Below are 22,140 nucleotides of genomic sequence, written 5' to 3' on the forward strand. Positions count from 1 at the left end.
GAACTGTGAATGCTTACTTAAACCATGTTTAAGTGAGGACCTGTCACTCCACTCCGCTGGTTATTTGATAGGAGATGCAACACAGGCTCTCACTGCTAATTAGTGACTCAGCCGCACCACCCAGCGCACAGCAAAGCGCTGATGCTTAGGAAGGTCCCCTTTGAAGGACACGCTCAGTGGGGGTCACTTTAAGGGACACAAAGAAATCCTCCTTTAAGTCTCCTCTGTGGTTCATGAAAAAGCAAAGAAAGAAACCCTCCATCGTCACCTAGTCTCAACAGATGGCTTGATGAGCAATTATGAGGTACCAGGTGAGTAGTAGGAGACCAATACGACCTCCGTCTGTACTATTTAATTTTTGCAAATTTTCTGCTTTCCCCTCATAAAAAGGAATTTTTCATTTTAGTGGTATTCCAAAACATTTCCTTCAATAAAGGTTCATCAAGTGCCTCCTTTAGCACGTAGTGGTTATACGTGCATGGGGTCCTGTATATCCACTCCGGAGAGCTGGTTTGAATTCTGGCTCTGCCATCTTTTTTTGAATTCTGGCTCTGCCGTCTTTTTTTTTTTTTCCATTTCTTCTTCTTCCTCTTCCTCCTCTTCTTCCTTCTCCTTCTCCTCCCCCTCCCTCCCACTCCTCTCCCCTCCCTCCTCCTCCCTCCTCCCTCCTTCTCCCCCCTCCTCCTCCTCCCCCTCCTCTCCCCTCTCTCCTCCTCTTCCCTCCTCCTCCGTCCTCCTCCCTCCTCCTCCTCCTTCCTCCTCCCTCCTCCTCCTCCCCCTCCTCCTCCCTCTTCCCCCCTCCCTCCTCCCCCCCTCCCCCTCCTCCTCCCTCCTCTCCCCTCTCTTCTCCTCCTTCCTCCTCCTCCCCCTCCTCCCTCCTCCTGCCTCCTCCTCCTCCTTCCTCCTCCTTCCTCCTCCACCTCCTTCTTCTTCTTCCTTCTTCTCTTTTTTTTTTTTTTTTTTTTTTGAGACAGAGTCTCCCTTGTCGCCCAGGCTGGAGTGCAGTAGCGCGATCTCGGCTCACTGCAAGCTCCGCCTCCTGGCGTCACGCCATTCTCCTGACTCAGCCTCCCGAGTAGCTGGGACTACAGGCACCCGCCACCACGCCAGGCTAATTTTTTTTATATTTTTTTAGTAGAGATGGGGTTTCACCGTGTTAGCCAGGATAGTCTGATCTCCTGACCTCATGATCCACCCGCCTTGGCCTCCCAAAGTGCTGGGATTACAGGTTTGAGCCACCGCGCCCGGTCTAGTATTTACTATTTTGTCTGTCACAGTAAGGACTGAAAACAGCTCTTGAGTGTGTGAATTGGGTTGCCATAAGGATTTTGTGAGATAATTCCTGTAAAATGCTTAGCACAGTGCCCTGCAAAGACAAAGTGCTCCATAGACTTAGCTAGCATTAGTATGTGCCAGGCACTGCCCTAGGAGTTGTGGGGAACAGAATGTGGATCAGACTAACGGAGAATAAAAAAGAGGGAAGAATGCACATAAAATCTATAATGCCAAGAACAAAATATTCGGACATGCCATAAGATTGACACAGATAAAATGCTATCAAGCTTAGGAGACTGTGTTCAGCTGGGAGGATCAAGAAAGGTTTTGCAGAGAATGTAGTTTTCAAGCTAGGCCTTGAAGGATGACCTAGGAATTAGTGAGAGAAGAGGTAGATGAGAGACCTGTTAACTGCGTTTACAGTAAGTGTGGCTAGAGTAGGACAGAATTTGGTCCTCTTTATTTTTTATGGATTTCAAGGTTTTAGCACATTCCTCATAGGGTTATTGTGAGTATCAAGCAAGTTAATATATATAAAGTGCATTAATAGTACCTGGTACATAGTAGGTGCTCAATAAATATTAGCTAGTATTATTATCTTAAGCTTCAGCCTGGTCTCCCAAAATATGCTCTCACTTACCCAGTATCATAGCCATACCTCATCTCATTTGTCTCTCTTCCCCATTCTATTTTAGGCATTCCAGTTGAGGCACTACTTTCTTTTTGTCAGGTCACTCTTTGAAACCTTTCCCAGTGGTTCCCAGTTGCCACCTCTGTTGCCATAGCCTTAAAAAATTTTTTGTGTATGTACTTTTCCAATCTAATTTATATTATGTGTAGTTATGGTTTATTCTCTCCCAACAGCCTTTCAACTCCTTGAAGGCAGAAACTGTTCCTTATTTGTCCCTAAACATTCCAGGGCCCATTAAGTAGGGAGGGGGGTGTTCAATAGACATTTGTTGAAATTACTCTGATTTAATTTTTAAGTTAAATAGACTTCTGTTAGCCCAGATAAAGCGGTGGCTTTGTGGTGGCTCACACCTGTAATCCCAGAAGTTCAGGAGGTTGAGGTGGAAGGATTACTTGAGTCCAGGAGTTTGATACCAGCCTGGGCAACATAGTGAGAACCCTGTCTCTATTTTTTTAAAAATTAAAAAATTAGTCTGGCATGGTGGCTCACACCTGTAGTCCCAGCTATTCAGGAGGTTGAGATGGGAGGATTGCTTGAGCCCAGGGTATTGAGGCTGCAGTGAGCTATTATCATGCCACTGCCCTCCAGCCAGGGCAACAGAGTAAGACCCTATTTTAAGAAAAAAAAAAAAAAGGGTTGGCTTTTCTATTTAAAAACCACCTGTGTACATGCACTTTAATGAATGTAATGAATATTCATTTGTAACTACATTTTCTCAGAATTTAACATTTAGAAATGTATGGGAAAGAAGATGCTTGGAATGAGACTGAAGCCAGAAGACTCTAAATTAAATCTTTGCATTTGTTTTTATTTTTCTACTTGTAAATATATTTTTATATGTGTATATTTATAATTTTAAAGATTCATTCTGTAAACCACAGATTGAGAGACTTGAGAGACTCTTTTTTATCTTTTTTAAGATTGACTGGGAATAATGATAGAACATGACCTACTATCAGGCCCCTTGTGGATCAAATACAGCCCACACCAAATGAAAGCCACTGGTGAGAATTGAAAATGGAATTGTAAATGGAGAGAGGGCAACTAATTAGGAATGTGCCTGGTCAACAGAGAAATAGACTGTCAGTATTGACATAAAAATAAACTATTGGTATGAGTTTTTTAATGACCTCTATCTTCACAAGGGTCAATTCACTATGGAGAACAGATGAAAGTTAGTTGTCAGGGTTCTATGTTTTGGAGTAGATGCGTTGGAAGAGGTCTTTAATTGTGAAATGGGGAAAGAGACTGCTACTGTATTTGGGACTTTTTGGGGAAAAAAAAACAAGTCCAATGAAGAGCAATGTAAATCGCTTTTCTTTATGTGAAGGGGGCCAAAAAGGGCTAAAAACCCAGGATGCAAAAGTGGGTACTGTGCCAGAGTTAGACAGTGATTTATACTGTACATACCAGAAACTGTATAAGTCATTTTATTTGACAACTGGTATTGTTATTTCTCCAGCAGACTTAAGAGCTTTGGAATCATCACAGCTTTGTAAAATAGTATTACAGTCTGAGTCATTAGATCATTCATTTTGCCTGATTACATGAACTCATTGGGTTATTGGGGAATGAAGGAATTCATTATCAAAATTGTCATCTTGATGATGTAGATTAAAGAAAATGAATCAAACTTCTGAGAATTAACTTTCACAATCTGTTTAAAATTTACTGGGAGTTGAAAAATTTGTTGCAGAACAGGAATGATTAAAATGTCATTTTTAAAAGTCAGAGATTAAAGGAATAGTATTTGGAAGATATTTCTTAAATGAATAGTATTTGGAAAATAAACAGTTGAAATTCATGTAGCTTTTTTTTTTCAAAAGATTTCCTTATTGAGGTATAATGTACATATGATAAAATTTACCTGTTTTAAGTGTATACTTCAATATTTTTTGTAAATTTACAGAGTTGTCAACATCACCAAAATGCAGTTTTGGAACATTGTCATTACCTGAGAAAAATCTCTAGTGTACACCATATGCAGTCAGTTCTCAGCTCCTGCCTCTGGACCTAGGTGACCACTCTTCTGCTTACTGTCTCTATGAATTTGCCTTTTCTGGACAATTCATATAGATGGAATCTGATAATATGTGACCTTCTTTTTTTTTTTTTTGCCTGGCTTCTTTTAATCAGCATAATGTTTTTGAGGCTCACACGTGTCGTAGCATGTATCAGTATTTCATTCTTTTTTTATGACTGAATACTATTCCATTATATGAATATATTACATTTTGTTTATCCATTTACCGGTTGATGGTCATTTGAAGTATTTCTGGTTTGGGGCTATTATCACTGATAATGCGTAGTAAGACTTTGTGTGGACACATGTTTTCATTTCTCTTGGGAATACAGACATGAGCCACCGCACCCAGACCAGATGTATGATTCATAAGTATTTTCTCCCAGTCTGTGTCACGTATTTCATTTTCTTAATGGTGTAACTTGAAGCACAAACGTTTAAAGTTTTGATGAACTCTAACATTTTTTTCCTTTATAAATTGTGCTTTTGGTGTTACATCTAAGAAATCTTTGCCTAACCTAAGGTCATGAAAAATTTTTTTGAAGATTTTTTTCTATGTTTCCTCCTAATAGTTGTATATTTTAGTTTTTACATTTAACTGTATGCCATTTTGCATTAATTTTTGTGTGCGTTATGAGGTAAGGGTCTAGCTTCATTTCTTTTCATGCAGATGTTCAATTTTCTCAGTACGATTTGTATAAAAGACTATCCTTTTCTCATTAAATTCCCATGGCACCTTTGTCAAAAACCAATTCACCATAAATGTAAGAGTTAGCTTTTAGACTTTAAATTATGTTCTATTGATCTATATATTCGTCCTTATGCCATATCATACTGTATTGATTATTGTAGTTTTGTAGTAAGTTTGGAAATTGGGAAGTATATCAACTATGTTCTTCATTTTCAAAATTGTTTTTATATTCTAGTACTGTCATATTTCCATAAAATTTAAATTCAGTTTGTCAACTTCTGTGTAACAACTGTTGATGTTTTGCTAGAGATTATATTGAATTCATAGATCAATTGAGAAAGAATTGCAATCTTAACAATATTGGGTTTTTGAATTTATGAACATGGAATGTCTGTCCATGTATTTCAGTTTTCTTTCTTTTTTTTTTTACTAATGTTGTGTAGTGATTAGTGTACATATTGCACTTTTTTTTTTTTTTTTTTTTGAGATGGAGTCTTGCTCTGTCGCCCAGGCTGGAGTGCAGTGGGGCCATCTCAGCTCACTGCAAGCTCCCCCTCCCGGGTTCAAGCCATTCTCCTGCCTCAGCCTCCCGAGTAGCTGGGACTACAGGTGCCTGCCACCACGCCCAGCTAATTTTTTATATTTTTAGTAGAAACAGGGTTTCACTGTGTTAGCCAGGATGGTCTCGATCTCCTGACCTTGTGATCTCCCCGCCTCAGCCTCCCAAAGTGCTGGGATTACAAGCGTGAGCCACCACGCCCAGCCCATACTGCATTTCTTTTAACAAATTTATTAAGTATTTTTATGCTGTTGGGAATGAAATTGTTTTCTCAATTTCATTTTCAGATGAAATTATTGCTAGTGTATAGAAATATAGTTGACTTTTTCATATTTATATTGTATCCTGTAATCTTGTTAAACTCATTTACTTGTTCTAATAATTTTTTTGTGGATTCTTTAGGATTTTCTACATACTGGATCAGATCTTCTGTGAATAAAGAAAGGCTAACTTTTTTCTTTTCAGTCAGGATTTCTTTTTCTTGCCTAATTGCACTGGCTAGAACCTCTAGTACAATGTTGAATGGAAGTGGCAAGGGGAACATCTTTGCCTTGTTCCCAATTTTAGAGTCAGAACATTCAGCCTTTTACCATTAAGTATGATATTTGTTTTTTTGTAGATACTCTTTATTAGGTTAAGGAAGTTCTCATCTATCTTAAAAAAATTAATTTTAATTAGCTTCTTCAGGTTGAGAAGAAGTTTCCTTCTATTCCGAGTTTAGTGAAAGTTTTTATCATAAATGATTGTTGAAGTTTGTCAGATGCTTTTTGTACATCCATTGATGTGATCATGTGGTTTTCATTTTTTATTGTATTAATACATGAATTGATTTTTGGATATTAAGCCAATCTTTCATTGTTGAATTTGGTTTGCTAGTATTTTACTGAGGATTTTTCTGTGTATATTCATGAGGGATATTGATCTTTAGTTTTCTTGTTTGTAGTCTTTGTCTCTTTTGGTATTAGGATAATATTGGCCTCATAGAATGATTTAGGATTGTTCTGTTTCTTGGAAGAGTGTGTAGAATTGGTATTATTCTTAAGCATTTGATTGAAACCATCTGGGCCTGGGCTTTACTTTGTGGGAAGATTTTTAATTAATTACTAATTCAACTTTTTTCCTTGTTTTAGGTCTACTTATATTTTCTATTCTTTTTTTTTTTTTTTTTTTTTTGAGACAAGGTCTCACTCCTGTTGCCTAGGCTGGAGTGCCGTGGCATAATCACAGCTCACTGCAGCTTCAATTCCCTGGCCTTAGGTGATTCTCCCACCTTAGCCTCTCGAGTAGCTAGGACTACAGGCATGCATCACCACCAGGCCCACCTAATTTTTTTGATACTTTTTTAGTAGAGATGGGGTTTTGCCATGTTGCCCAGGCTGGTCTTGAACTCCTGGACTCAAGCGATCTTCTATTCCATATTCAGTCAGTTTCAATACTTGGTGTCTAAGAATTTGCCCATTCACTTAAGTTGTCTAATTTGTTGACAAAAGCTATTGATAATATTCCCTCACAATATTTTTTATTTCTTTAAGATCTGATTATGGTAATCTGTGCCTTCTCTATCTTGCCTTTTTTTTTTTTTTTTTTAAACATCTTGGTCAGTCTAGGTAAAGTTTTGCCAACTTTTAATATCCTTTTTTTTTTTTCTTTTGAGACAGAGTCTCACTCTTTCACCCAGGCTGGAGTGCGGTGGTGTGATCTCAGCTCACTGCAATCTCCGCCTCCCAGGTTCAAGTGATTGATTCTCCTGCCTAATCCACCCAAGTAACTGGGATTACAGGTGCATGCCACCACCTACAATATAAGACTACAATATAAGTAGCCTCTCTATATTTAGTAGAGACGGGGTTTCACCATGTTGGCCTATGCTGGAGTGAAACTCTGTCTCAAAAAATAAATAGATAAATAAAACCTTTAAAAATACAGATGGCCAGGCGTGGTGGCTTATGCCTGTAATCCCAGCACTTTGGGAAGCCGAGGTGGGCGGATTATGAGGTTAAGAGATCAAGACCATCCTGGCCAACATGGTGAAACCTCGTCTCTACTAAAAATACAAAAATTAGCTGGGTGTGGTGGTGCATGCCTGTAGTCCCAGCTACTCGGGGGGCTGAGGCAGGAGAATTGCTTGAACCTGGGAGGTGGAGGTTGCAGTGAGCCGAGATCACGTCACTGCAATCAAATGTAAATTCAACCATATCGATGATAGTGTTAAATGTGAATGGTCTCAACAGCCCATTCTATAAGCAGAGATTGTCAGACTGGATTAGAAAGCAAGATCCAACTGTCTGTCTACAAGAAACACAACTTAGAGTCAAACACATAAATAAGTTGAAAGTCAAAGATTGGAAAAATATATACCATATAAACTATACACATATTATTGCTGGAGTAAAGAAACAGAATCCTGCAAATACCTTGATTGTAGTCCAGTGAAAACCATTTCAGACATCTGACCTCCAGAACCTTAAAATTATAAACCTGTGTTGCTTTAAGTGTCTCCCCTTGCCAAAAAAAGATTACTGAGGTAAATGTATTAACATCAGACAAAATAGACTTGAAGACAAGAAATATCACTAGACAAAGTGGGGCATATCAGAATCATAAAAACGACAAATTATTACATCTGGAAGATATAGCACTTGCAAATGTATATGACCCTAACAACACAGCTTCAAAATACCAAAGCAAAAACTGACAAAATTCAAGCAAGAAATAGACAATTCAACAGTGGTAGTTGGAGACTCCAATACCTCACTTTTTTTTTTATTTTTTATTTTTATTGGAGACGGAGTCTCACTCTGTCACCTACGCTGGAGTGCAATGGCGTGATCTCAGCTCACTGCAACCTCTGCCTCCTGGGTTCAAGCAATTCTCCTGCCTCAGCCTCCTGAGTAGCTGGGATTACAGGCGCGTGCCACCACGCCCGGCTAATTTTTGTATTTTTAATAGAGACAGGGTTTCACTGTGTTGGTCAGGTTGGTCTTAAACTCCTGACCTCATGATTCGCCCGCCGCAACCTCCCAAAGTTCTGGGATTACAGGAATGAGCCACCACGCCCGGCCCAATACCTCAGTCTTAATAACTGATAGAACAAACAGAAAATCAGCAAAGACATAGAAGGCTAAACGATACTGTCAGCCACCTTGACACCTATAGGAAACTCCATCCAACAACAGCACAATACACATTCTTGTCAAATACTCCCAGAACATTCTCCAAAACAGACCATTACTAGATTATAAAACAAGTCTCAATGAATTTAAAAGGACTGAAATCATACCAGTTATGTTCTCTAACCACAATAGAATTAAATTAGAAATCAACAATAGAAAATTCGGGGAATCTGCAAATATTTGCAAATTAAACAACACATATGTAAATAATCCATGGGTTATAGACTAAATCACAAGGGAAACTAGGAAATGTTTTGAACTGAATGGAAACAAAGATATGATATATCAAAATGTATGAGAGGCAGCTGAAACTGTGATTAGAGGGAAGTGCCAAACTTTAGATGTCTATATTAGAAAAGAATATAGGTCAAATCAATAACCTAAGTTTCTACCTTAAGAAACTAGGGGCCGGGCATGATGGCTCACGCCTGTAATCCCAGCACTTTGGGAGGCTGAGGTGGGTGGATCAGTTGAGGTCAGGAGTTCTAGACCAAGGTTTCACTCTTGTTGCCTAGGCTGGAGTGCAATGGCATGATCTCGGCTCACTGCAACCTCTGCCTCCCAGATTCAAGTGATTCTCCTGCCTCAGCTGCTCAATTAGCTGGGATTACAGGTGCCCACCACCACGCCAGGCTAATTTTTTTTGTATTTTTAGTAGAGACGGGGTTTCATCATATTGGCCAGGCTGGTCTTGAACTCCTGACCTCAGGTGATCCACCCGCCTTGGCCTCCCAAAGTGCTGGGATTACAGGCATGGGCCGCCGCGCCCGGCCTTTAAAAAATTTTTTTTAGTGATTGTTCTAGGAATTAGAATATGCATCTTTATTTGTCACAATCTACTTTCTTCCTCTTCCTCTTCTTCTTCTTCTTCTTGTTTTCTTTTTTTTTTTTTTTTTTGAGATAGAGTCTTGCTCTGCCACCCAGGCTAGACTGCAGTGGCGCAAGTGTGGCTCACTGTTGCCTCCACCTCCTGGGCTCAAGTGATCCCCCAACTCTACCTCCTGAGTAGTGGGGACTATGGGCACACACCAACATGTCTGGCTAATTTTTGTGGTAGTTTTGTTTGTTTGTTTGTTTTTTTGAGGCGGAGTCTCACTCTGTCGCTCGGGCTGGAGTGGGGTGGCATGATCTTGGCTCACTGCAAGCTCCGCCTCCTGGGTTCACGTCATTCTCCTGCCTCAGCCTCCTGAGTAGCTGAGACTACAGGCACCAGCCACTAGGCCCGGCTAATTTTTTTTTGTATTTTTAGTAGAGACAGGGTTTCACCGTGTTAACCAGGATGGTCTCGAACTCCTGACCTCGTGATCCACCCGCCTCGGCCTCCCAAAGTGTTGGGATTACAGGCGTGAGCCACCACGCCCAGCCAATTCTTGTGTTTTTTGTAGAGATCGTGTCTCACCATGTTGCCCAGGCTGGCTTCTAACTCCTGGGCTCAAACGATCCACCCACCTTGGCCTCCTAAAGTGCTGAGATTACAGGTGTGAGCCACTATGCCTGGCCACAATCTACTGATTGATATAAACTTAATTTAGGTAAAATATAGCTACTTCTCTCCAATATAACTCCATATGCCCCTTCTCGTGCTGTTATATTACATTCATATATGTTACAGATTCAACAAGATGGTGTTATAATTATTGCTTTATATGCTCTTATGGCTTTTAAAGAAGTTATGAGAAAAAAATGAGAGTCCTTTATATTAATAAATGAGAAGTTACGAGGAAAAAATATAGAGTCCTTTATATTAACCCACATATTTACTATTTCTGATGTTCTACATTCCTCTCTGTAGATTTGAGTAACTCTGAAATCACTTCCCATCAGCCTGAACAACTTCCTTCAATATTTCTTGTAAGGCAAGCTGGCAACAACAAATTTTTTCAGTCTTTATCAACTGTCGAATTCACCTTCACATTTAAAGCCTTTAAAGGCTATTTTTGCTGGATGTAAAATTTTTAGTTGGCACATTTTTTTCCTTTAAATACTTTGATCCCTGCTTTCTTAGTCTGTATTGTTTCTGATAAAAAGTCATCTGTTAATTTGATTGTGGTTTCTTTGTAAATGATGATCCATTTTTCTCTGCTGCTTATGAGATTTTCTCTTTGAAAAATCTTTCAACAGTTTAATCTTGGTGTTTCTAGGTATGGACCTCTTTCTGTTTATGGTACTTGGAGTTCTTTTGATCTTCTTGGATGTGTAGATTTGTTTTTCCTCAAATTTATAAAGTTTTCAGCCATTTTTTTAAAAATAGTTTTTCTGTCCCCTTCTCTTTTTCTTCTTTTTCTGGGACTCTTCTTATACATATGTTAGTATGTTTGGTGGTATCTCTCAAATCTCTGAGGCTTGTTCATTTTTCTTCATTCTTTTTCTTTTCTTTTCTTCAAATTGTGTAATCTCTATTGATCTATCTATCTTCCAGTTTACTGATTCTTTTTTTGTAATCTCAAATGTGCTCTTGAGCTCCTCTAGTGAATTTTCAATTATTTTTTTCACTCCATAATTTCTGTTTGTTTTGTTTTATAATTTCTTTTTATTGGTATTCTATATTGTCACTGTTGCCATACTTTCCTTTAATTTTTAAAATTTGGTTTTCTTTAGTTCTTTGAATATATTTACAACAGCTGCCTTGAAGTCTGTCTGCTAAGTCTAACATTTGGGCCCCTACGTAAAAAATTTCCATTAACTGCACCTTTTTCTGTATATGGGCCCCACTTTTTGTTTGTTTGTATGTCTTGCAATTTTTTGTTGAAAACTGAACATTTTAGATCAGAGGTCAACAATTTATTTCTATAAATGACTGGATAGAAAATAATTTAAGCTTTGTAGTCCATGTGGTCTCTGTTGTAATGTGAAAGTAGCTATAGATAATATATAAGTGAATGAAAGTAGATGTCTTCCAATAAACCTTTATTTAAAAAACAAGCAGTAGGCCATAATTAGGCCATGGGCTGTAGTTTGCTGATTGCTATTTTAAGTAATGTATAATGGCAACTCCAGATTCTGATTTCCACCCCTACCTAAGGATTGTTGAGATTGCTGCTGTTTGTTGGTTTATTTGTTTAGTGAGTTGACTGGACTGATTCTGTAGTCTTTCTTCCCTGTAGTGTGTAGCTACTGACATCTCTTCTTAATTTTTTTGTTTCTAATTCTTGTTTTATTTTATTTTACTTTATTTTATTTTATTTTTTATGAGATGGGGTCTCACTATGTTGTGCAGGCTGGACTCGAATTCCTGCGCTCAAGCAGTTGTCCCTCCTCAGCCTCTTAGTAACTGGGGCTACAGATGTGTGCTACTGTGCCCAATTTGGTTTTATTTTTAAGTCTGATTCCTAGGAATTGCCCCTGGGTCATCATAGCTAGTGGTCAGCTAATAACTGGGAAGAGATTGTACTTAACCTTAATCTTAAGCCTAGTAAGGCTCTACTGTTTGCTAATTAATCTGTGTATGGTTTAGGGAACACACTTAAAGTTCAGTCAAGGCCATGTGGCTATGGCTTATGCCTATAATCCCAGTGCTTTAGGAGGCTGTGACAGGAAAACTGCATGAGACCAACAGCTTGAGGCCAGCCCAGGTAACACAGCAAGGCCCTGTCTTCACAATAAATTTTTTAAAAATTAGCTGGGCATGGTTGTGCATGCCTGTAGTGAGACTCTATCTCTAAAAAAACAAGAACAAAGAAATAGAATTCAGTCAAGTCTGCCCCAATTTTCTTTCTATGTATGCAAGGCTTCACGTTCAGCCATTAACATCTGTAGCCCACTGTGGTCTGTCCTGGTCATATGCATAACCATGCACTTGTACACAGCCTTCCAGACAGGGTGTCAGGTTCCACTATGGCTGTCTTTTTCCCTACATCTACCTGTTAAATTTCTGACTGGTCTGTTACTTGTCCCAACCAAAACTACAATTTCAACCAGCAATGATACTGACTTTCCCCATCATTTACCACCAAGATCACTTGTTTCTGACAATGTCCTACGTACCAAATTACATTGCAGAGCTGCTGATTTTCATGGATTTTACTGTCCTGATAGAACTACTATGTTGGAGCTGGGGGTAGGGAGTGTAGGGATTGGAAAAACTCAAAATACCATAGATTCATATTTTTCTTACCAAGGTTCAATAGTTTGTTTTTTTTTTTTTCCTTTATAAATGCTTTTTAATTTGTCATGTGCCTCTAGTTAGTTAGTTAGTTTGTTTTTCTGAGATGGAGTCGTCCTCTGTTGCCCAGGCTGGAGTGCAGTGGCGCAATCTCTGCTCACTGTAACCTCTGCCTCCCAGGTTCAAGTGATTCTTCTGCCTCAGCCTCCAGAGTAGCTGGGACTACAGGCATGCACCACCACACCTGGCTAGTTTTTTTTAATTTTTTAAATTTTTTTGTAGAGATGGGCTTTGCCATGTTGGCCAGGCTGGTCTTGAACTGCTGACCTTAGGTGATCCACCTGCCTCGGCCTCCCAAAGTGCTGGGATTACAGGCATGAGCCACCGAGCCCAGTCTCAGTTTTCAAAATCCTGAAATGACTGTTTTAACAGTTTTGTACAGATGCTCCTGATAAACTCATTTTAAGTTGAAAATATTGTAAGTTAAAAATGCATTTAATACACCTATCTGCAAACATTGTATCTTAGCACAGCCTACTTTAAACATGTTCAGAACACTCACATTAGCCTAAAGTTGGGCAAAATCATCTAACACAAAGCGTATTTTATAATAAAGTGTTGAATATCTCATGTAATTTATTGAATGCTGTACTGAAAGTGAAAAACAGAATGGTGTGTGGGTATTCAACATATGGTTTCCACTGAATGTATATTGCTTTTGCACCATCATATATTGAAAAAACTGAAGTCAAACCTTTGTAAGTCAGAGACTACCTGTACAGTTTTATTGTGGTTTTATGTTAGATGATTTGCCAGCCTCCTCACTCTGCCATTCTGGAAGTGTCCCTTGTGTAGAGTTTTAGTGTCCTAAAAAAGGTCACAGTATTTCCCGACAGATCCAGCAGTTTTCAAAAATTAATATGTTCTAATTCCTGTTCCCTTCCAATTTTATATTCCTCCTAACCTTTTTGTAATATAATTCTGGACTCTTTTAAGGCTTACTTTTATATTTTATTTTAGGATAAAGCTTATATTTATTCCTTCCATCAATATTTATTTATTTGTTCCATGGACATTTATTAAACCTCTGCTGTGCATTAATACTGGAATGTATTTCCACTCCAGGAAGCTCTGACAAGTAGAGTACGTAGCCAAATCTCTAGGGTTAATATTATACCAGTTCTAGAGAAAATTTTATATCTTCTAGTTTATACTAAGTTTACCTAATTATAAGTATACCCTATTTTAAGAAATATAAGTTATACTGTGATTACATTACTGAAAATATACTGTTAGCATTCAAGTATTTATGTCCCTCAGTTTTGTGACTTCTTTTTCCAGTCATATACCATGCCCTCCACATTTTTTTTTCTGATTTCTAAAATTGTGGTAAAATACACATAAAATAGGCCAGTCATGGTGGTTCATACCTGTAATTCCAGCACTCTGGGAGTCCGAGATGGGAGGATCTCTTGAGGCCAGAAGTTCAAGACCAGCCTGGTCAACATAGTGACACCCCATCTCTAAAAGAATGAATCTTTTTTTTTTAACAACAATAACAAAAATAAATTTAAAAAACATAAAATAAAATATACTTTTCTAAGCATTTTTAAGTATATACTTCAGTTGTATTAAATATATTAAAAATGTTGTGCAACTATCACCACCATCCATCTCTATACTTCTTTTCATCTTGTAAAACTGAAACTCTGTACTCATTAAACAGTAATTCCCTATTCTTCCCTACTCCCAGCCCCTGGAAGCCACCAATCTGTCTTCTGTCTCTATGATTTTGACTACTATAAGTACCTCATATAAGTGGACTCATACAGTATTTTTTGTCTCGTGACTGGCTTATTTCATTTAGTATAATGTTGTAAAGTTTCATCCATGTTGTAGTGTATTGCGGAATGTCCATCCTTTTTAAGGCTGAATAATATTCTGTTGTATGGACATACCATATTTGCTTATCCATTCATCCATTGATGGACATTTTCGTTGCTTCCACATTTTAGCTATTGCAAATAATGCTGCTATGAACTTGGGTTTATAAATATCTCTTTGAGACTCTGCTTTCAGTTTTTTGGGTGTATACCCAGGGTTGAATTGCTGGAACATATGATAATTCTATTTATAACTTTTTGCAGAATCACCATACTGTTTTCCACAGTGACTATACCACTTTATATTCCCACCAAGAGTGTAGAAGGGTTCCAATTTCTCCATATCCTCACCAACGTATGTTACTTTTATTTTGCCTTCATTTTCCTTAATGGTAGCCATCCTAATGGATGTGAGGTGGTATCTCATTGTAGCTTTGATTTGCATTTCCCTAATGATTAGTGATGTTGAGCATCTTTTCATGTTGTTATTGGCTATTTGTATATCTTATTTTGAGAAATGGCTATTCAAGTTCTCTGCCCATTTTTTAATTATGTTGTTTGTTTTTTGTTGTTGAGTTTTAGGAGTTCTTTATATATTTTGGATGTTAATCCCTTATCAGATATATGATTTGGAAATATCTCTCATTCAGTGGGCTGCATTTTTACTCTGTTGATAGTTTCCTTTGGTGCCCCCAAATTTTTAATTTTAACGCAGTCCAATATATCTATTTTTTCTTTTGCTGCCTGTGCCTTTGTGCCATATCCCAGAAATGATTGCCAAATTCAATGTTTTAAAGCTTTGGCCTTATGTTTTCTTCTAAGAATTTTATTGTTTTAGGTCTTGCATTTAAGTCTTTGTTTCATTTTGAGTTAATTTTTATATAGGCATTAGGTAAGGGTCCAAGTTCATTCTTGCAACAATGGCCACCTGCCTCTTTCTCTGCACATCTATGATCAGAAGCAGCAATCAGCAGACAGACCACAGATCACCAACATTTGAAGGACAAAGTCCTTGTTGCCCATCCTGGCTCCAGCAAGCTGTTTCAGGAAATGTGTACAGCTGCCTGCCATGGGGGTGGGGCATGGGTAGCGTCTACTACACTAAGAGCCGAAATTGACCAAAATTAACCACAATTTAGGTCCAAACCTTTTCCTGGAAGTCACAAACCTTCAATAGACTCCAGAGTTCGAAAATAATTACATCAGACAGATGCTGCTGGTGCAAATGTTGTCTAGCTGGGGAGAGACATTCCTGCGGCTTCCTACTCCACCAGAATGCTCTCTCCTTCTCCACCTTTTGTGCAGAGAACATAACTGGCCTCCACACAAAGTTTTTTTTTTTCTCCTCATCCCCAGTAGTAATGAAGGCTAAGATGTTCCATTTGGGAGGGAGGGGCAGCTTGGGTGTATACTGGAAGTCATGGATGGTGGTTGTGGATCATGGGGAAAGACCTCAGGGTTGAAGTGGCTCAAATTGTTATCTGAGGTGCCTTGAGTAAAGAATATAGCAAGTAGAGAGGTATGTCACCTTTTATATTACTTTATTCCTTTAATTAGGGAAGTTTTGCTCCCCTTTGTGACCAGGCAAGACTGGGCATAAGGTATGTGGGGCAGAGGATGCTTCTAGTATGAGAAAGCAGAAAGAGAAGATGGGTGGTTAGGATTGGTGCTGAATAGATCATGTGGCTGGTGGAGAGAAAAAAGGTACAGAAGGGCTGAGTAGACTTTATGCAAGGCAGATTTATTTGGTTGACAGTAGATCTTCTCAGTTAACACATAGATTATCATCCTTTTTGCAGTTAAGTAAAGTAAAATAAGGTGAGGTAGGAGGATTATTTTAGTAAAATAGTAGTGGGATTTTCAAATCTATTTTCTGTTATGTAGTGGGGACAGAGGGAAAATACTGGCAAATGTTTCAGGCAAATTGATTTTAACCTGGTTCTCTGACTAACTTAATCTTTGACTACAACCAAATTGTTTAACCTGCCTAAGCATTATTGCTAGCACTTATGAAATGAGATGTTAGAAAAAATGAAGATAATGCAAAATATTTTGAAAACTTATTCGCTATATAAATGTAAGAAAGCTTTATCATTCTATAATGCTAAAATATTAACAGCTGCTGCTAAATGAAAATTTCTTATAAGATAAATCTTCACAGGCCGGGAGCGGTGGCTTACGCCTGTAATCCCAGCACTTTGGGAGGCCAAGGTAGGCAGATCACCTGAGGTTGGGAGTTCAAAACCAGCCTGACCAACATGGAGAAACCCCATCTCTACTAAAAATACAAAATTAGCTGGGTGTGGTGGCACATACCTGTAATCCCAGCTACTTGGGAGGCTGAGGCAGGAGAATCGCTTGAACCCAGTAGGCGGAGGTTGTGGTGAGCCAAGATCGCGCCATTGCACTCCAGCCTGGGCAATAGGAGTGAAACTCTGTCTCCACCCCCGCCAAAAAAAAAAAAAAGATAAATCTTCACCAAAATCATGATGAAAATTAATGGAATGATAAGATTTAATTTACTGCAAAAATCCAACAGACATGTATTCAGTACATGTTTGTTGAGCAGTGAGGTTCATGTATGTTAAAAGTGACAGACAGACCACTTATTTAATTGTCATAAATCCTACAGGACTATTATTTAAAATTTCTTGGTGCCCTTTTCTGCTTATTGTGTCTATGATGCTAGTTTAACTCAGTACATTTGCTTTATAAAAAGCCAGAGAAAGATGATAGTCTGTTTATCTAGGTCCTCCAAAGCATTTCCTGCCGGGCAGTTGACATGTAGCCTTGGCACAATTTCAGGAAACTGTTTGCTTCTGTTTACCCTTTCCAGATACAGTATCTCCTAAGAATTGAGGTGAGGAATCTCCTTTAACTTTTTCACATTTTAGAAGTAAACTTTATTCTAACACTTTAGAATGCTTTTCATGTAAGAGCAATGAAAATCTTTGTGTCTTTAAATTTAAAGGAAAATGGATATGTTTTAGTGCTTCACTAGTAGAAAAGGCAAAGCCTTAAAGCAAGTTAACCTAATAAAATGTACTCAGAAGAATATTCCTAGGCCGGGCATGGTGACTCATGCCTGTAATCCCAGCACTTTGGGAGGCTGAGGTGGGAGGATTGCTTAACCCTAGGAGTTTGAGACCAGCCCAGACAACATGGTGAGACCTTGTCTCTACAAAAAAATTTTAAAAATTAGCCTGGTGTGGACCTGTAGTCTCAGCTACATGGGAGGCTGAGGCAGGAGGATCACTTGAACCTGGGAGGTCAAGGCTGCGATGAACCATGATTGTACCACTGCACTCCAGCCTGGGTGATAGAGCTGAGACTCTGTTCTCCCCACCAAAAAAAATTAGGAAAAAAAAAGAGTATTCCTTTCCTATAATATTATTCATATTAGTCTCTCTTTCTGAAAACTCAATGTAATTATAGCTGAACATATAAAACTTATTAATTATGGGATAGTTGTCAACATTTCCAAAATCCTTCTTTACCATGAAAAAGAATCCACCACTGAATTTTTTCAGAATAGTATGCTTTTCTTGATTCAATTATAATATTTTTCTTTTTATATAACATTTCAGAAATATTCAGTTAAGTGGCATAGATACTATATTTGAAAAATAAGTTACTCAACATTTTTATTCCTTATTGGGAGCCAATTTGTTTCTAAATGTTTTAAATACTCATTATATAGTTAGGAAGCAGGAATGTATTATAGCTTTATTGCACTCCCAGAGTACATGTTAATTAAGTATGCATAAATATATCTTTGAGAGAATGTGGTAGCAAATGTATTAATTTAGAGATTGAAAGCTTGAGGTGTGGAAAGATATAATAACTTGATGCACATACTACAGTTAATTGTGAGCAAATTTATGTCCTTTCTGCATATTGCTGTCACATAAACTAATTATCTCTTAATTACTTTGTCCTTCCAGAATGAATTTAAAAACATTCTATAACTTTGGCCAGCACTAGAACTATAGGCAGCCATGGGTGGGGAAGCAGGACAAGAAACTGTGATGAGACTGACATGCATGTCATGGGACAGGTGGCAAGAGAATAATTTAGTTTGTGATCAGGCCTAGGCTAGGGGTCAGGAACCAGATAAACATTTTAGATTGGTAGCATATCCGTGACCCAAGATTAGAACAAGGTCATGGATCAGAGCCAAATGGCCTCTGAATGGCAAGGATCAGGGCAAGCGACAGGTCAGAGACAAAGCGGAGGAGGAAGTTGTCACACAGGTACCAATGGAATTGGTAGATGGGGAAGAATGAGCAAATATCCGAAGTTGGGAGTCTCAAATTTAAGTTCTGCCGTTAAAAAATGGCCCCTTAGTCCTTCTGAACAACATAGATCTCTTACTTCCCACCTCCCTTTCCTCTGTTTACAAGATTTCAGACTTAGTTGGAAGACATGACTCTGGCTTTAACACACTGATACTGAAGACTTACGGGCTGAGATGAATGGCTCCCTGTTTAAGAGAATCAGAAGTCAACATAGCTTGCAGAGTGAGGTCTAGAGAGTTCTGCCTTAAAGGGTAGAGTTATAAGGCCAAAGGATTCAGCAAACCAAGGGTCATCATTGGTACCATGCATGAAGAGTTATCTTCATCTTGTGAAATTGGTGACTTTGCTCCATTCCATGACTTACCTCTGTTTTGAAACCATGTTGACTCCTAGACTGCCTGGCCCTGTAACCACCCATCACTGAATGACTGCCTTAACCCAATCCTGTAAACCTACCACAACTTAATTCTTAGAATTTCTAGCTGAATATTCTAGAGGAAATAAAGAATAGGAAATCTAAATCAGATGTGGTGACTCATGCCTACAATCTCAGCTACTTGGGAGGCGGAGGTGGGAAGATTGCTTGAGCCCAGGAGTTTGAGGCTGCAGTGAGCTATGCTTGCACCACTGAACTCCAGCTTGGATGACAGACCCTGTCTCAAAAAAAAAAAAAGGAAGTCCAAAGAGTTAGGGTGCAACAACAGAATTACTGGATGGCTGGGATTTTTTTTTCTGTTAGTAAACTAGTATTAGTATCCTTTTAGGGACTGATCTCATCCCCACCTTCACTGAATTGCCTGTCATGGAGAAAGTCCTTAATAAATGTTGGTTAAATCATGAATTAGAGGGTCTGCAAGTGATCAAAGTAACCAAATGAAAGGAGTGAGAGAGCAACTTCTGACACAGGCATAGAGCCTGAATGTATTTTTAAGATGTGAGAGAGATGGAACTGTATCTCTATACAGGAAAAATCCAAGAAGTCAACTAAGATACAAAGAAATTACTGACCTAGCCAAGGCTATAGAACCATTGAGGGCAGTACTAGAAAGAATGTGGTGTCTTCATTCCTAGATTTTATGCTGTGCACACTAAACAAATGGTTTGTAAAGATTCAAAACATCACTTAAGTCAGCCAAAAAAGTTTTTCTATTAATCTAAAGTTTGAGTAAGTGAAATTTTGAAGATGATGGAATCTAATTGATAAGTTCCTTACTCCTTAACCTGTAAATAATCTCCCTTTTTAAAGTGCTCATTATAGTAGTGATTATGTAGAGAAAAAGCCTCTGATGAAAATGTGGTATAAAATTGTATTCTTTGTTCAGCAAGTTAAAACAAGCTGGTCTGTAAGCAATTATTATCTTCATCAAAATTCCTAGCTCTAATGTTTTGGTTTCATAGGCCCAGCACGTATGTCTTCTCAAACAATTGGATGGATTTAAAACACTTATGAGATGTTTGTGCTTATATCTTAACATAGCATCAGTTCAACAGGAAAAAGAAAAAAAAAATGTAAGACTTGGCATTAGGGCTTAGTTTGAAAAAGAAAATCAAATCAAACTAAAGTAAACAAAAAACCCCTAATGACACTTAATCCCTGCATAGGAATGAACATTCTTCATTCAGCTTCATAATGCCCTTAGTAGCAGTGCTCTAGTTAGAGTGTCTTTGTTTTCTTCACTCTTTAATCACTTGACATTTCCGGAAAAAAAAAAAATGATCAAAATGCTTGTTGGCTAACCACTATTAATATGTTTATATGGGTCATATATTCCAAAGAGATCTCTTTTTGCCTTTTCTTTGGTTTTATCTGTAGTTATCCCAAATGAAAACAATAACAAAATGTGTTCTGTATTCTAAGAGCTGTTCAGGTGCCCACCTGGGTGAGCAGATGATTTAAAACGGAATTAGCTTTTTGAACTCTGAGCAAGTAACTCTGTGCAAATGACTATAAAGAATGCGCCTTTAGATAAGATTGGGAATGTTTATTTTAAAAAATAATCTTTAAAAATTGTTTGATTGATTGAGACAGACTCTCACTCTGTCGCCCAGGCTGGAGTGCAGTGGCCGGATCTCGGCTCACTACAAGCTCCGCCTCCCGGGTTTACGCCATTCTCCTGCCTCAGCCTCCCGAGTAGCTGGGACTACAGGCGCCCACCACCTCGCCCGGCTAGTTTTTTTGTATTTTTTGGTAGAGACGGGGTTTCACCATGTTAGCCAGGATGGTCTCGATCTCCTGACCTCGTGATCCGCCCGTCTCAGCCTCCCAAAGTGCTGGGATTACAGGCTTGAGCCACCGCGCCCGGCCTACGTAGTATTTTTCTAGTGGGTTTCTGGTTACATTCTATGATTAATGATTACATAGTCAAATATTTATACTGTATGTTCACCTGAAATTATTGTAATTCAACAGCTATTTATTAACAGCTATTTGCTAGAGGTTAAAGATGGAGCTTATACTGATAGATAAATAACCGATGCTTTCAAGAGGCTCACAATCTGGCAGTCAGCAGATTGGCTCATGGTGAGCAATACTTATGAACAACTGTTATGGGCTATGAACTGAGCCTTGGGTGCCAAGGGAGAGAGTAATCTATTCTGCCAAGGAGTAGGAGGAAGTTGGAGAAGGCTTTGTTAAAAAGGTGACATTTGAGTTGGGCCCATCAGAGATGTTACCTTTTATAATATTTTCTGGGAAATGACAAGTTGTTTATGAGATTGGAGCATAGGATGCCGGAAGCTAGCAATGTAATGTAAAGTTTGAGGTGTCTGTGGAACATCCAGGTGCAGATATCCACAAGGTAATTGGAAGTTAAGGTCTAGAAATTAAAAGAGAGAAGTCAGAGCTAGAGATAATAGTTTGGCAATATCAGCTAAATTTAATTGAAACCATGCAAATAGATAAGATGCCCAGGATGGGCTGTGTAGAAGAGAGCCAAGAAAAAAAATTCCAATTAAAGAGTATACAGAGAAGGAGATAGTAAATGAAAGACAGTGAAAAAGAGTGGTCATAGAGACAGGAGTTTATAGAGATATTAAGAGAATAGAGAAGTTAAGTAAGAAGCTTAAGATACTCTAGAGAAAAGGAACAACAAGAACAAGACTGGCTGGGCATGTTGGCTCATTTCTGTAATCCCAGCACTTTGGGAGGCCGAGGTGGGTGGATCACTTGAGGTCAGAAGTTTGAGACCAGCCTGGCCAATGTGGTGAAATCCTGTCTCTACTAAAAATACAAAAATTAGCCAAGTTTGGTGGCGGGCACCTGTTAATCCCAGCTACTCAGGAGGCTGAGGCACAAGAATCGCTTGAACCCGGGAGGCAGAGGTTGCAGTGGGCCGAGATCATGCCACTGCACTCCAGCCTGGGTAACAGAGTGAGACTATCTCAAAAACAAACAAACAAAAAGAACAAGACATTTTGGAAAGTAAAAATATCATAGTTGAAATTT

Source organism: Theropithecus gelada, chromosome 14 (genome assembly GCF_003255815.1).
Source record: "Theropithecus gelada isolate Dixy chromosome 14, Tgel_1.0, whole genome shotgun sequence".
Classification (NCBI taxonomy): Eukaryota; Metazoa; Chordata; class Mammalia; order Primates; family Cercopithecidae; genus Theropithecus; species Theropithecus gelada.